Genomic DNA, 16,025 nt, shown 5'->3' on the forward strand with positions numbered 1-16,025 from the left:
TGATGACCTAATACTATCACTAGTCTTTGTCATCGGCTAGTATACTTTCATCAGCCTTTATCCTCAGGCAATATATGTTCATTAGTCTTTATCTTCAGCTAGGAACTTTCATTAGTTTTTATAGTCGACTAGTATACTTTCATCAGCCTTTATCCTCAGGAATATACTTTAATCAGTCTTTATCCTCAGGTATACTCTTGTCAGTCTTTATTCTCAGCTAATATACTTTAATCAGTCTTTATCCTCAGGTATACTTTTGTCAGTCTTTATTCTCAGCTAATATACTTTCATCGTTTTTTTTCCTCGTCTAGTGTACTTTCTCTACTCTTTACTGTTGGCTTGTATACGTTTTCAGTATTTATCCTCAACTAGTACATTTTCATCATTCTCTATCTTCAGTTAGTTTAATTTCATTAGTTTTATCCTCAGCTTTCACCACTACTTGTCCTAGGCTGGTATACTTTCACCAGTCTTTTTTTATCCTAGGCTGGTGTACTTTCATCAGCCTTTATCCTAGACCTGAAGACTTTTTACTGTTTATCCTAGGCTGGTATACTTTAATTACTGTTCATCCTAGGCTGATACATTTTCATCAGTCTTTATTCTAGGCTGATACACTTTCATCAGGCTGGTATATTTCAACAACACTTACTTGATTCATCCTTAAGAAAAACAATGTTGTCATTGCATAACTTGTTTCTGTGTACACAGGATATGGTGTTACGTATATTCATTGGTACGTTGCGACTATGTAGTATCTATAGTGATACATATATCTCTTCTCTTCTACTGTGAGAAATATAAACAGTGCAGTCTTACGTGTTTCTTGCGTATGTTGTGACATAACAATACAGTGTTATATGTTCCTGTTACCGTAATAGGTTTATGTATGATGTAGGGTGTTATATGTATACATCTTGACATATTTAGTGATATGTGGTATGCATCTCTATTGCTGTGACACGAAGATCTCACATAAAATGCTATATCTTCCATGTGTATGTATATTGTAAGAAAATACGCTATAATGTTATATGCTTGTTTTCGTAAGATATTACGTATAGAATGGAAAATATTGTAAAATTTTGTTCTTTTATTGTGAAAACACGGGATATTCAATACTCTGTGTTTCTGTACTCTTGCTTTTAACAATACAATATTTATTATGTCAGGTGTAATTATGTAGAATGTATATTATGCTGTAGAATGTGTAATGTACTTATATTGCAAAGATACACGAGATGTAGAATGTTATATTACCTAGTAAATACGTAGTTTATATACACACTGACCAATTTAGGACGACTGTTATTTTACAATTCAGTGGCGCTAAAATACCGTCATTGTTTGTATAATTTAAATCATGTAGAAACAAATAGAAATGTGTTTTTTCAACGTTATCAACAAACTATTAATTGAAAAAATAATTCAAAAGGTAAACCCTACTGGCTAATTATGCTTACTAATTCTTACAAAGCATGCATAATATTATAATTATGTCCCTATTCTTATGAATACACAGAACGTACAATATTATGCGTTTCTATACTGATGATATGGATTTACCATGTTTACAGTATTATATGTTCGTTGTGGTTTACTAGAATGTAGAGTATTATATGTTTCGTATTACAATATGGTTTTATAAAGTATATGGTAGTATATGTCCTGTACTACATGTTTTTGTATAGGGTAGACAATGTTGTATGGTTCTGTAGTTATATTGTAATATAACGTGTGGCATTGAGCGAAAATAAAACGTTATTTGTTTAGTTTTCACACTTTTAAATTTTTCAGAACTATTGATTTGTTGCCGAAGTGAAATTTTTTGCAAAGTTTTAAATGGAGTGTTATATACTGAAGTTATAATTATTGTCGCTAGTGTAAATAGGAAAAACAAACTGTCTTGAATCATAACAATGAGTAATCTTTTCAAATAATAAGACATACGTGTATATCTAGTGATTTACAGTTACTATAATAAAATACTTTTCAAGTGTGTTATATTAGGATAATTCATATCTCTACATATGTAAAGAAAAATACTCACAATAGCTTCCAGCATACTCTTTGTAGTTCTCAGTACTTAAGTTTTATTCCTTCCAAATTTGATAGAAGACGGGCCAGTGACTGTAACTTTAAAAAACAAACTATTTTCACAAGTTGTACAGCAATATTCTCTCTTATGAAAATATACGTCATTGACACGTTCTTGATGACGTCATGCACAACTTCCTTAGGAAGTGACAAAATAACACTTCCTAGGGTCCTCTCATAATATAATTCTGATCATCGACGGATCAACACGGGTATTTACGAAAATTCTGAACATACCACAAAATTTAGAGCGTAAATATGCTAGTACAAAAACGCGAGATTTCACGGTCTGTCAGGCTACATGTTGATCCAACCAGGCTGTGGTGCCTCACCAAGATTTGTGTGCACTAATGTGAATGAATGGAGGTAAGATAGAGCGCGTGGAGAGGAAGGCTTGCCAAACAAAGGGGCGGGGATACATTTTATAGCTGCCACATGGAAAAAGCCTAGTCAACAGTGTGTACGTCAGTTCGACACGTATAATTAAAGGGTTTCCGCTTAATATTGCTAGTGAAATCAATTTAAGTATATGTAGGTCGATCTAAACGATCCTGGTGTTTAATATTTGGTAGTTAGTGGTTAACGATCATGTGCATTTTCTCGCTAAAGACTGTTCACATACAATTTTCCCGATAGTTTGAATGCTTTGAGGCCACATAAATTTCAGCCAGTTTAAGGTAAGGCCTCGTGGATTTGATTACAGGTTATGTCTTGCTTCAGGCGACTCGAATCGACCTTTCTAATCCGCACTTTCTGTGGTAGTCATAGCAACCAATGCACCCTCCCTGAGCGACTCCCCGCCGTCTCAAGATAGAGGACAGTTTTGTTTCTGCAAGCTTGTCAGCTTCTATGGGCTTACAATAGCATCATGTATTTGTAAATACCAATGTCATAGCTATTGTGGATTTTGCGTTTTTCACAGATCCGTATTTTGCGTAAAGATATAAATGCAGAGGTATGATTTACTCGGAGCATCTTATTGGCGTGTTTGTCACACTTTGTAGATAAGTTTTTTCTCTCTCCTGTTCACTCCTTAATTCATCTGACGAACAATGTTAACTGTCATTATTGTCAGTTATATTGTATCAAAGCACGCGTATTATACGCTATATGTTTCTTTAAAAAATAAAAGCACTAACGTTCTTCGGAACTTGAATAATTCGGTAATGGTGTATTAATCCAGTGCAAAATACATGTGTTCAATGGAAATTTCATAGCATATTTGTGGTTAAGATTAAAACAACTTTGTAGAGTTCTACTTGTAACACAACTGTGACAGAAGCCTCTTAGTAACGAAGTTGTAAATATAAGAATAAGCAAATATTAAAAATACTTAGGAGACATATAGGATAAAAAGTAAATCCAAGAAATCAGACAACCTACTCGTGTTTGAAAGGTAGACCTTTCATCTTCGCCCCCTGAACAAGCTTTAAAAAATACACGTTCTAAATAGGTTTGTTTCTTTTGCTGTTGTTTTTAAATTTAAACCTCATACATTCCCCCTGAATATATATATTTAGAAGCAATTTTGATGCACGAGAGCTCTAGTTACAATTAGTCTACGCAAATAAATAAATGCGTTGATACGAAAAGTCCTAAAGTTAAAAACATAGATGCGTTTAGTTTCTAATTAACACAACTTCTTCAGAATATATGAAAATTATAATCTGTTTAGCCCGTACCGTTCTTAGTGAAACCAACACACAAATCTGTTTCACCATGAAGTCAGCGGTAAGTCTCCAGACTTACTAAAATCCGGGACTCGACTCCCTACAGCGGACAGAGGCAGACAGTCTATTTTGTAGTTTTACGCTTAAAAAAAAACAACCAACAACAACAAACTATGAAGAATGAAAAGCTCGTTTGTCGAGTTTAATAGAATACATGCGTTACACGATATCAAATTTGCTTTCACGCTTAGATATCGGATTATTAAAACAGTACAGCACCTTACTGAAGACGAAAGCAGTCTCATTATATTTGAGTATTTATATTTATTGAGGACAAAGTCGTTACCGCTTGCCTCATGTTAATCGAGGTGACAGGTAGAGACAATTGGAAACGATAATCTTCTTCATAAGATTAATGTTGAGATAACAGTGAAGATCGTTTACCGACTCGCTGTAAAGCACACCAGCAGGTGGAGTCGTTAAGTTAATAAATGTAAAAGCAACACCGGCTATAGAAAGAAAAATAACACCTGAGTTCAGCTTCTAAATAGGTTTCTAGTTTCCGGGTAATCTGTTCAAGTATAAACTAAGAGAACATTTTTCACACAGGAGACAACATTGGCTCTTTGGTAATCTCAAGATCATTGAACTCTATACCCAAAGCTGCTTCCAACATACTGAAGTCGCGGTGGGGGAGGGTTACGACAATGTTGTTAATGAGATCAGAGGATAACTAGAAGATTAAGAAGTTTAACGACATAGGAAACTGGCGGTAAAAGTTTCCCTAATGTTCGTTTTCTTTAAACTCTTTGTACATATACTAGAGAAAAGTTAACGTATTAATGAGCTTAACTATTTATCTTTGAACGGTCCAATAATATGAGATATAAAGGACAGAGAATAACAATGACTGAAAAATTGATTGACGGCTGAAGTTAAGATTTTCGTTTCGAGAGATGACATTGAAAATATACAATTGGATTTGACATTAAAGTTTGGAGATGGCTTAAATGGGTAATGAAAGAAAGTTTATTATAAATGTACAACGTTTTGACAAGCTTTTGTCATCATCAGTATGGAACAAAGAGGGTCAAGCCATTGATAAGTGAGCAAAATTTCCTAATTACTTGTGACTCAATGGAAATAGATAGATATCAGCAAAAAGATTGTCATAATATATCTTAAAGGAAAAAAAAGAGTATGTGACTGCTGTTTCTAAGGCTGACAACAATATCAGTTAGACTATACCATTGTCGGTCAATCAACATACGAGTCTGTTTAATCTGTACCGTTGTTGGTTCACCAACACGCGAGTCTGTTTAATCTGTACCGTTGTTGGTTGAACCAACACAAGTATTAACCATTTCCTGAAAACTACTTTTTAAAAACTAACAATTTTTTTTTTTTTTGCTGCACTATTTCTCAACAGAGTCTGTGATTTCCTTTTCAAGATGTCTTGTATATAACAATATATCTGACTGTTTTTAGTACTAAAAATGGTAATCAAAGGCCTCGTAATCAGCGTACCCGCGCAGTGAATCCGAGAGTTCTAGCTTCGCGCCCTTCGAGTTAACGATTTACGTTTTAGGTAAATTGCATTAATGCTTCTGTTGTTGTTGTACATCCGCACACAACATCTGTGATTCTATAGATATTTACCGTTAAACAGTAAAAACATTGTATTATGTTGTTGTTTAGCATTTTCGTTTTTAGCTTCACAAGTATTATCTGTGGATAGCAGTCCCCAATTTTAAACTGATAGACTAGAGGGAAGGCAGCTACCCAAATGTTGGGCTATTCTTCACTGACGTAACAGTGTGATTTGACCGTTACACTTGTAGCAGCCTCAAAGTGTGGAACGCGATTCTGTGAAAACAGGACGCGAATTACAGAACCTTGAATTCATACTCTAGGCACGCTAACAACTAGGTCACGACCAGTACGTTATAGTGATATTAAATATATTGTTCGGCACATTAAGTTTCAGAAGCTAACAGTAAACTTAGTCACAGTAAAATATACAATACTTAAATTTTGAGCCCAGTGCAGAGGTTTGAACAAATAAACTACCACGAATTCATTGTGATGATTTCTAAGTAATTATATATGTATATGTATATATGAAGGTATGCCTCATTTTCAGTTTGTTAAAAGCGAGTTAATGTAATACATATATGAACATAACATTCAGGTATAAACCTAACGTTACGTTTTCATTACTGCTTTCATATCCTGGTCGTTTAAACGTTTCAAACGCAGTTGTTGTTTTCTCAAAACGTCAGTATGTTTATAGCATTCCTGAAAATTTGGTTCCTCAGTGGTCACACATCTATAATTCAGCATCCTCTAGAAACAAATAACCATGACAACCATAAATCATTGTTTCCGTCTATGTTGGTAATGGGGAACGCGAAGGTTTCGGTACCTACATGAAGCCAATGCACGATTCTTCATTTGCAAAGGAATGTTTAGTTCAGTCGCTGGTTGAAGTCCTGAGAACAAAACTAGAGGTAATTGATTTTTTAAGTAAAAGGTATGATGAGAAGTTCGATCCTACTGAAAAAAGAACTGTTTATTTAAACTTCGCTGCAAATATATTAAAACGCAGATGCTCGTTACCAAAGTTTATCTAACAGCTTAGTGAATAAGAATGAAATTAATCAAAATAAATCAAAAAATCCAGATTACTAAATAGAAACTGTTAACACATTTTCAAATCGTATCACAACAGGAATTATAGGTGATAAAACATAATTGTTGCAAAAAGTACAATAGCAAATAGAACTAGAAAAAAAATGTTTATATAGATTGTTGTTGTTTTTTTCACGTCGAAAAGTTTACAATAATCTGACGAAAAGTTTAAAACATCAATCAAAGTTTAGAAGCGATACGTAAGGAAGTGACCAATGACTAGAGTCCAAATATTGGCTTCACCAACTGGCAGTCTGATAGCTCATTGTACGGCTTTGAGTAAAATACTGTTTTGTTCTAGAATCATTTTTAGAGAACAGGTAATAACATAGAAAAAACTATTTACATTAAATTCAAAGTATGTATTGGCAGAAAATTACAAATTTTTTTATTTCGAATTTTTCTTACTTATATTTGACCCTTTAATAATTATTACTTTTTGACGAGTTACTGGAGATCAGATGAACCTTATCCTTATCCTTATCTATAAATCCTCAAAGTTCCAATAAATAAAGTTTATTTCCTATAAATCATTACTTTCAATTAGTCTATGCTTACGATATTTTATAAGAGTCACTACTTTTCAATCATCCAAGGTTTACCCCGTTTTATAAGAGTCACTGCTTTCTAAGCAGTCAAGTTTTACCACATTTTGCAAGAATCGCCATTTTCCAGTCAGCCATGGTTTGCCACATTTTGCAAGAATTACCATTTTCCAATCAGCCAAGATTTACCACATCTTGCAAGAGTCACCGTTTTCTAATCAGCCAAGGTTTACCCAATTTTGTAATAGTCGTCACTTTCCAACCAACCAGGATTTTTCATATTTCTCATTAGTCACCGTCAAACTGTACTTAACAAATATTTGATGTTGTATTTGTTTTCCAACAAAAGAAGTCGAAGAGAAATAAACAATATTAAAATTTTTAGAAATAACTGAACAGTTTTCTCGACAACTTTTATAAGAGATTTTTTTTTGTTGCAGAGACAAATGTACGTTTACTTTAACCAGCAATATACTATGAGCTACTGTTCTTATATCAAAAAGTATAATTTTGTGGTTTTTTGTACAAGTATTTATCTAATTTATGAAATTTAACTTGTACTGTATATTTCAGAATTGCCATTTCCCCACTCCCATTCCCACCCAAAATATACAAGACATACACTTGCTTAAGTTGAAGATACCTTAGCAGCTTGGGTTGCAGCAGCAGGAGTCCTCTTTTAAGAATTTTCGGTCCTTGAGTCTCAGTTTCAACCGTAAATCAAATTCAATCAGGCTAAGCTTCATATGACTGAGACAACCTACTGGCAAAAAAATCAAGGACATAGATTCATCTTAGGGGTGGAGGAGGAACACAGGTTACAAGCAGATATACACAGAAAAGTGTATAACTTAAGAAATAACGTTTAGAAACAAAACTGAATTTTTGAATGTTCGATAACAGTATATTTTATGAGACTGTGCATTCATTTTGTTCTTAAAATCTAAATTTTCTAAATTAGTTTAAAAAATAACAGCTGGTCAATTATTGGTTTATACTTTTTTCATTAGTGAGGCATTATAATTTCATGATCACAAGCACAAGAATAAAATCTAGACAACCCTGTTAAAACCTGCTAATAACAATTAAACATTTTTTTGCTTTTGAAATAATAGCTCTTTAAACATGATAATAACAAACGTAACTATTTTCGCGATAGAAACCTTAACCGTTAACATCTGATAATAACAAACGTAACTCTTTTCGCGATAGAAACTATAGCTGTTAAAATCTAATAATAACAAACGTAACTCTTTTCGCGATAGAAACTATAGCTGTTAAAATCTAATAATAACAAACGTAACTCTTTTCGCGATAGAAACTATAACTGTTAAAATCTAATAATAACGAATATAAATTTCTCGCGATAGAAACTATAACTGTTAAAATCTAATAATAACGAATATAAATTTCTCGCGAAAGAACCTTTATATAAATTATGTTGAAATCTGTTAGTAACAAGCATTGGTTTCTCACGACACAAGCTACAACTGAAACTCCTTATAACAAATTTAGATTTATCGCGACATAAACTTCAGACAGTCATGGGAAAACCTATTAATTGCAACTACAACTTTCCCATGGTAGAAACTGATATCAAATCATCATAAATATTAATTTCTCACGGCATAAGCTTTAGACAATCATGGGAAAACCTCCTATTGACAAATATAGTATTTTTCAAGCTAGAAACTATAGCTGTTAAAACCGGCTAATAACAAACTAAATTTCTCGCGTCATAAACTTCAGATAATTATATTAAATCCTGATAATAACAACTACAGCTTTCTCGTGATAGAAACTATACTTGTTAAAATCTGCTAATAACAGCTATTGCTTTCTCGTAATATAAACTGTAATGGTTAAAACCTGCTAGTAACAGCTACAGCTTTTTTGATAGAAACTGCAACGGTTAAAACCTGCTAATAACAGTTACAGCTTTCTCGTGATAGAAACTATAGTTGTTAAAATCTGCTAATAACAATTACACTTTCCCTATGATAGAAACTATAGTTGATGAAACCTGCTAATAACAACTTTCTCATAATAGAAATTATCGTTAAAATTTGCTAATTAAAATTATGAGTTTCTCATGATACAAATCATAGCTGTTAAAACCTGGTGACAAAACACAGAAACTTATTCCGATACAAACTTTAAACAGTACTATTCAAAATGTGTTGCACATGTGCGCGGATGTCAATAGATAAAACTTCCATGCAATTTGATCATATAAAGGCGATAAAAAATTCCATATTAGTTAAATGTATACTTACCGTATAGTAAATCTAACAAATGTTCTGGATAAAATAAACAGCATATTTTGTCTTCCAGACCCCTGATATCTATCCCAATTATTCAACAGGCTATAGATTTGTTTATTTTTGTAAGAAAAGCTACACAATGGGCCACCTTATGCTTTGTTCACCACTGGTAACCGAACCCCAGATGTTAGCGTTGAAAGTTCGTAAACTTACCGCTAACACACCGGGGTAAATAGGCCCGAGGAGCTTATTTATATTTATATAAAACCTTGAATTCGAGCCGAAATGAACAAAACACATTCAGGAACAACTACAATTATAACTTCATAAACTAAAAGGATGTAACTTTTTTTTTCGGATAATTATATCAAGAGTGTGATAAGATGAAGTGCCAGAAGGAGGATTTGTTTCGTCTGAAAATTCTGATGGAGAAAAAGGGGAAGGATAGATAATCCGGAGTCATTTCGAACTTCGAACCTCAGGGTGACACACCTAACGGGCGTTATTTGAAATACTTTGTACACGTGCAAATGCAAATAACGACTACGTAGAATACAACAACCCACGTGCGCCTTTTAACATGTTCGCACATTCTTGTAAAAGTATGTATGTCGCGGAACTTTCACGCATAGTTTGCTACAGTTTGGTAAATGGAACACAATATTTCAAACACCCTGAGTTTATAAACAGTGAAGCTTATACGAAGGCCTTGGCATGGAACACGAAACATCATCAGTGTAAACAATTCTCAGGCAAACTAACAAATGTTCCTTCAACTTTGTAACATTCTAATGTTTTCTTACAATTTAACGGAACTTCGATTACAGTTCACTACAGCTCAAAATGTAACACTTTGTATTTTGTAACACTTTATATTCTGTAACACTTTGGCCCATAGGCCAGACGAACCTAATCATTTATATTGCTCCATACACCCTACCATAAACTGGATCGCAGATTAGTATATAAAATGATGAAACTTTGTAGAATGGACGGCTACTGTAGAGACACAAATGTAGAGGACGACGTTTCTGAAGACGAAAGGCGGAAGACTTTCGAAACGTCGTCCTCTACATTTGTGTCTCTACAACAGGCAGTTATCGTCCATTCTAAAAAAAGTTCATCATGAATACTCTGCCTAAATAATGTATCAAAGAATAGATATAAAATAGTTTACGCGAAATGTTTTTAAAGATATATATATATATATAAATAAGATTTTGAAGCAAACATAACCTTTTTGTTGTTGAAACGCTCTTATTATGGTTGCTCATCGCTTATCGATCGCTGTTTGTTGCTACACATAAGATAATGAGATTCAGTTACCGTGTAAAGTGTCATTACTGGATACGTTCATACTCAAGATTTTATCGGACACATCTACCAGTCTTACCCTAAGGTTCTTTTAAAACTCAGCACACATTTGTAGATAGTGACTATGCTAAAAAAACGATTCTATCACTGATATGTTGTCTCCCGGCTGTCTTTAAGAGCCCGAGCATTGAGCGAAAGGCCTCGTCGGCACTGCATATAACAGATATAATGTGTTTGACCTAGTGTTATACTTTTTACTTTCACTTGCAAGTTCATATGATAATCATACATGATTTCAAATAAAGATGTTCGCGAGTTTGTGTTAAACTCTGCTCTCGATTCCTTTTTACCTTCACACATTTTTACAATACTCCGAATATTTCACGAAGAAAACAGTGGAAGATTGCTATTGATGTGATTATTTGCTTTTATTGGCCAGTCATTGACGTCAAAAATGTATTAAATAAATCATCAAATAATCTTTGCAAATGGTAATTGAAAAGAAATATAAAGAAACTTATATCTGTTTCGAGGGTATTTTAATTTCATTTAGTTTCAAGGTTGAAATAATTAATAATTCAAAAAAACATTCTTTTTTTTTCCAAGGAAATTTCTGGAAGTCGCTGACTTTACTTTGGGTTGAAATTGTAATCTGAAAGCCATCATGTACACTTGGGACAAAACACTGTTCAAATTATACATGGTGGGGCATGTAGACTAGCAGCTGAGAAATGTGCGTAAGAGAGAAAAATAAACAATGTGTCAACGCGTCCCGCGGCGTCCGAAGGACACTTTCATCCTGCACGATTGCGTCCCATTCGACCGCACAAAGAGATACAGTGGCACGAAAACGACTGCTTTCACTGTGCGTTTGTTTTCCTTCTCGGCATGTAGCGTCGACCGTCAGAAGAATCATCTATAACAAAAAGGAGAACACTAAAGGCGCTGACAGGTTCTCTTGATTAGGTTCTATTTTGTTTTCTGAAGCTACAGAAGATAAAGTTTTAGCTGGCCTGTCAGGTGCACCGAGAAATATCTGTCCCAAATAGACGCTTATATCAACGATGTTCTCTCCGCTCGTGTTTACTCTAAACTTCCATATATTTTATAACATTGCTTACTTCTCTTTGTGGGAAACGTACTGAATATAACTTTCTTTGTGATAACCATTAAGTGATGGTAAACACAGTTTGTGCATTTCTATCATTCGCTTATACAAACTCTAGACGAAACCGATTCCAGACACCTAAACAGTTTCTTCAGCTGAGTTCTGGTGACTTTATGCAAGAAACAAAACCACCAGTCAACTTTATATTTACTAAGAGCGCAAATCATTTCGTGACCAATTGTTTCGAAGTTGTTAACAGTCCAGTTGCAGATGTTGAAACGTACGAATATCTATTGAAACGTACAGACGCTTACCGTATTAACACCTGCCACGAGAGTCAGAGCATAAAAACTGTTCTAAACACATGTAAGCTTTTGTTCATGAATTACCAGCACACACACACACATGTTTAAATCTTGTATTTTTTTTTGTAATTTCCCTAAAACCATCTAAACATCCAACAATATTTTCAACACATGTCACACGAGCCAGTCCGCCATCTTGCTGTGGATCAAAGAAAATGAGTCATTCCGGAAAGGTTTGGGTTGTTTTGATTAGACGAAAAGAAGACGTTTGGCACTATTTTCGAGGTCCAGATCACTGGACCAGACCCGTGACCTGACCCGAGATCATGAGAACTAACACGGAGAAGTTAACTTGTAAATGTAAAGTAAAACGATGTAACAATTAAACATGCTTGAAATGTTCTAGATGTGGTTGTGAATATGATGGTTTAAGTGTAGCGATTAAACTAAACCGTCAGATGAGAGAGGAACTTATTGTAAGATATCCTAATCGATTTGACATAAAGCTGAATTGGAGATTCGTCAATTGATTACTACATTGACAGTGAAACATAGAAAAAACGGGCACAATAGTGTCGTTAACTTCAAAAAGGGGAGTGGAATCATATATAAGAAATCATTAGTTTCAATATTTTGTTAAATTAATGGTACAGTAAAATCCAAAGATGTGTTGTTGAAGTTGAAGCAGATGAATTACAAGAGGATTTCCCTAGCGATTCTTAAATTAAAAATGTCATTTCTTCAATGAAGAGTAAATATAAGAAGGATGGTATAATGTCCAATGTGGTGCCACCATAGTACAATCCATATAGTTTTCATCATGTCATATTTCATTAATATTTAGTTGTTTGTTTGTTTTTCGCTTTAGAAGTTGTGCCGAGCTTTATTCATTATGATCCTTCGAAATAACCCTAAATCACCGGTTTCCGGACTAACCCCCTCCCCTGTTGGCCATCCTAGGCTCAGTACTAAAATATGCTTGACTGGCTCGTCTGGCAGCTGTTAAATAAGAACTATGTTAAGCATTTCAATATAATATAAAGTACAGAAGACACTTATGTTAAGAAAGTGTTGAGGAATGATACCCACACTAGTCACACTGCACAAAGATATACATCAAGTATTCGGGTTTCACAAAAATGTAAGACAGTTGACGTCTTAGTCAATTAAATACTAAAGCAGTGAATATTTTTTATAAAGTAACACTTATACTTTCTAACTGCGTTTTTTTTTTAATATTGAATAAGTATTACCAATTAGCTCCAAATGTTCTAACTCGATTTCTATATACAGTTACACTAATATTTAGTTCCAAGTGTTCTCACTGGGATTAAATACTTATGTAAAAATTCACCACGTCTACATTACGTTAGAAGTATGATGAAATTTCACATACCTGGTGTTATGGTGTGTAACAGCTAGGTTGGCGAAGTGAGATCAATTGAAACACTGTTTATATATATATGTAAACTTTTTTTACAAAGACAATACGTTGCAGCCCGGCAGACCTGATGAGCTGTATATAGCGAAAGACCTCGGTGGCGCAAATAACATAGCTGAAAGTTATTAAACACACTTCTTACTAGCCCAGTTAAAGGTAACGAATTTACTATGATGAAATATCGTACCTATTAGGTATTAGCGAAACTCACGCATGTGTTTTCTGGCTTTGAGAATATTAAACTGTTTTTTTTTTTTTTGGTAATAACTTCAATCTTTCGTAAAGGTTGAACTCTATTTTCCATTACGATATAAACTCAGTCAGCTTCTGTTTACTAAATAAGAACAAATAATATAAACTGTCGTTGTTCATGATCTAACAACGCGGAATTGTTTGTAAACAGAAAAAAAATTTACCTTCCTCTTCTGAATCTAGTATATCTTTTATTGATATCCATTTTCACTCTTAATACTAGTTTCCCAGTTTCTACAACGACATATGCAAGTTCTTAATACTAGTTTCCCAGTTTTTACAACGACATATGCAAGTTCTTAATACTAGTTTCCCGGTTTGGACAACGACATATGCAAGTTCTTAATACTAGTTTCCCAGTTTCTACAACGACATATGCAAGTTCTTAATACTAGTTTCCCAGTTTCTACAACGACATATGCAAGTTCTTAATACTAGTTTCCCAGTTTTTACAACGACATATGCAAGTTCTTAATACTAGTTTCTCAGTTTCTACAACGACATATGCAAGTTCTTAATACTAGTTTCCCGGTTTGGACAACGACATATGCAAGTTCTTATTACTAGTTTCCCGGTTTGGACAACGACATATGCAAGTTCTGTTTTATTGTGTTTCTGACAGCAAAATATTTTAAAGATATTTATATACATTCCCCCAAAACAGTCATCTTTCAGACGAAGAGTGGTATTTATATGTATGTGCTATATTTTAATTAAGACTAGAAAATGAATTTTCTTTGTTTGAAGTTAAGCACAAAGCTACACAATGGGCTATCTGTGCTCTGCCCACCACGGGTATAGAAACCCGGGTTTTAGCGTCCACAGACATGCCGCTGTGCCACTGGGGGCTAGAAAATGAGTAAAAATATAAAATTAAGTTACATCCACTAACCACTTGCTTTTAGCAAACTAGAAGCTTTACATATACAAGTTACAATAAAGATTTCATAACATGCTTGATTTGGGAAGAACTGTTTTGTGCATGCCTAGAATACAGAATACACAAAATACAGATTTTAGGAAACTTTTTAATTCCTATGTTCATAGTTTTAACACATCCACATTAGTTTAGAATTTTGACCAACATAGTACCTAAAATGTCACTAATTATGATTTTGTAGATGTCAGGCAAGTTTGAAAAATGCCAGGAACTGATCGCCACCTTTTGTTCAATTTTACCTGAATGACCGTGTTATGAAAAGCTAGTGGAATAACTTTTGCCAATCTGTTTAGTGATTCATTTACGCTGTTTGTATAGTAAAAGACACCAATAAATATGAAACGAATTGCAGTAATCTGCTGATATAGCAATAATAGTTAGGTTCATTCATTTTCACTTTTTAAAATTCAGCTCTCTCTCGAAACAACGAATATTAACTTACCCTCTTTAGTTTCGATACTGTTCAGAGGAGTGAATGTGTGAAGCAATGCTGCAAAGATTTCAGTACATCATGATTATTGCCTGTATGATTACATTTTACTCGTAATTTAACATCTGTCCGTTAGAGCATAATGTCTCCGTTGGCACAGAGGTAAGTTTGAGAGTGTATAACGCTAACATTTTAGACTCGATTCCTGCAGTTAGCAGAGCATTTTGTAGCTTTGTGCTTAAACAAAAAATTATAGCAGGTGTCTTATTTGCTTTGCACGAACTTGTCTTAGAAAGGCATAATTTTGTTGCATAACCGCTCAGCAAATTCTGTGGATACTATAGCAAGATCAGCTCTAGGAAGTGGACCATACTTCACGTTCACATGTATTTTAGTATCAAACATGGCATACTTAGAGAACAACCATCTGTAAGTGTCTGATAACAGAATCATTTCTGCAAAATATAATTATCGTTTAGGGATCCTTCAGCTTTCTGTCGGTTGTCATTGAGGGTGATGATATTCTCAAAATATCATTGACAGCGTCAAACTTCAGTACTTCAAAACTCGTCCCTTACGGCATTGATATCTCTGAATAAGCATTTGGAGTGTATAAGATCCAGTCCCAGTGGAACAGCTTCTGTATTTTTCCATTAGGAATATTCTCCTTGTTGTGTGATAGATGAAGGTTATCTTTATCCTTCGAGACCTGTTATTGAAACAGAAAAGGAATGGAAAATACGATAAGTAAGATATAATGAATTTTTAAAAAACAACAACCCAAAACACATTGCATCTATTGTGGGTGATCCTGTGTGCTAACTCTTTTATCAGAACAGTAAGATATATTTCTTTTTTTATCCCATTTTTCTATAGTTTTAACTTTTTAATTCCCTTAAAAACACAGATGTTAGAAAAAATGTGCTGTATTTTGATACCTTTCAAATTTACAGGTTAAAATGCATTTT

General features: G+C 33.9%; 1 long non-coding RNA gene across 1 annotated transcript in view; it reads right to left on the bottom strand.

Annotated features, from left to right (window-relative positions):
• LOC111085738 overlaps positions 1 to 2,374 on the bottom strand; it is a 19,151-nt gene extending 16,777 nt beyond the window's left edge. Inside the window, exon 1 of the long non-coding RNA XR_002610547.1 lies at positions 2,051 to 2,374. This is a non-coding gene — a long non-coding RNA (uncharacterized LOC111085738). The remainder of the gene's footprint in view (positions 1 to 2,050) is intronic.
• Positions 2,375 to 16,025: the final 13,651 nt, after the last annotated feature.

This window comes from Limulus polyphemus, unplaced genomic scaffold (genome assembly GCF_000517525.1).
Source record: "Limulus polyphemus unplaced genomic scaffold, Limulus_polyphemus-2.1.2 Scaffold585, whole genome shotgun sequence".
Taxonomy (NCBI): domain Eukaryota; kingdom Metazoa; phylum Arthropoda; class Merostomata; order Xiphosura; family Limulidae; genus Limulus; species Limulus polyphemus.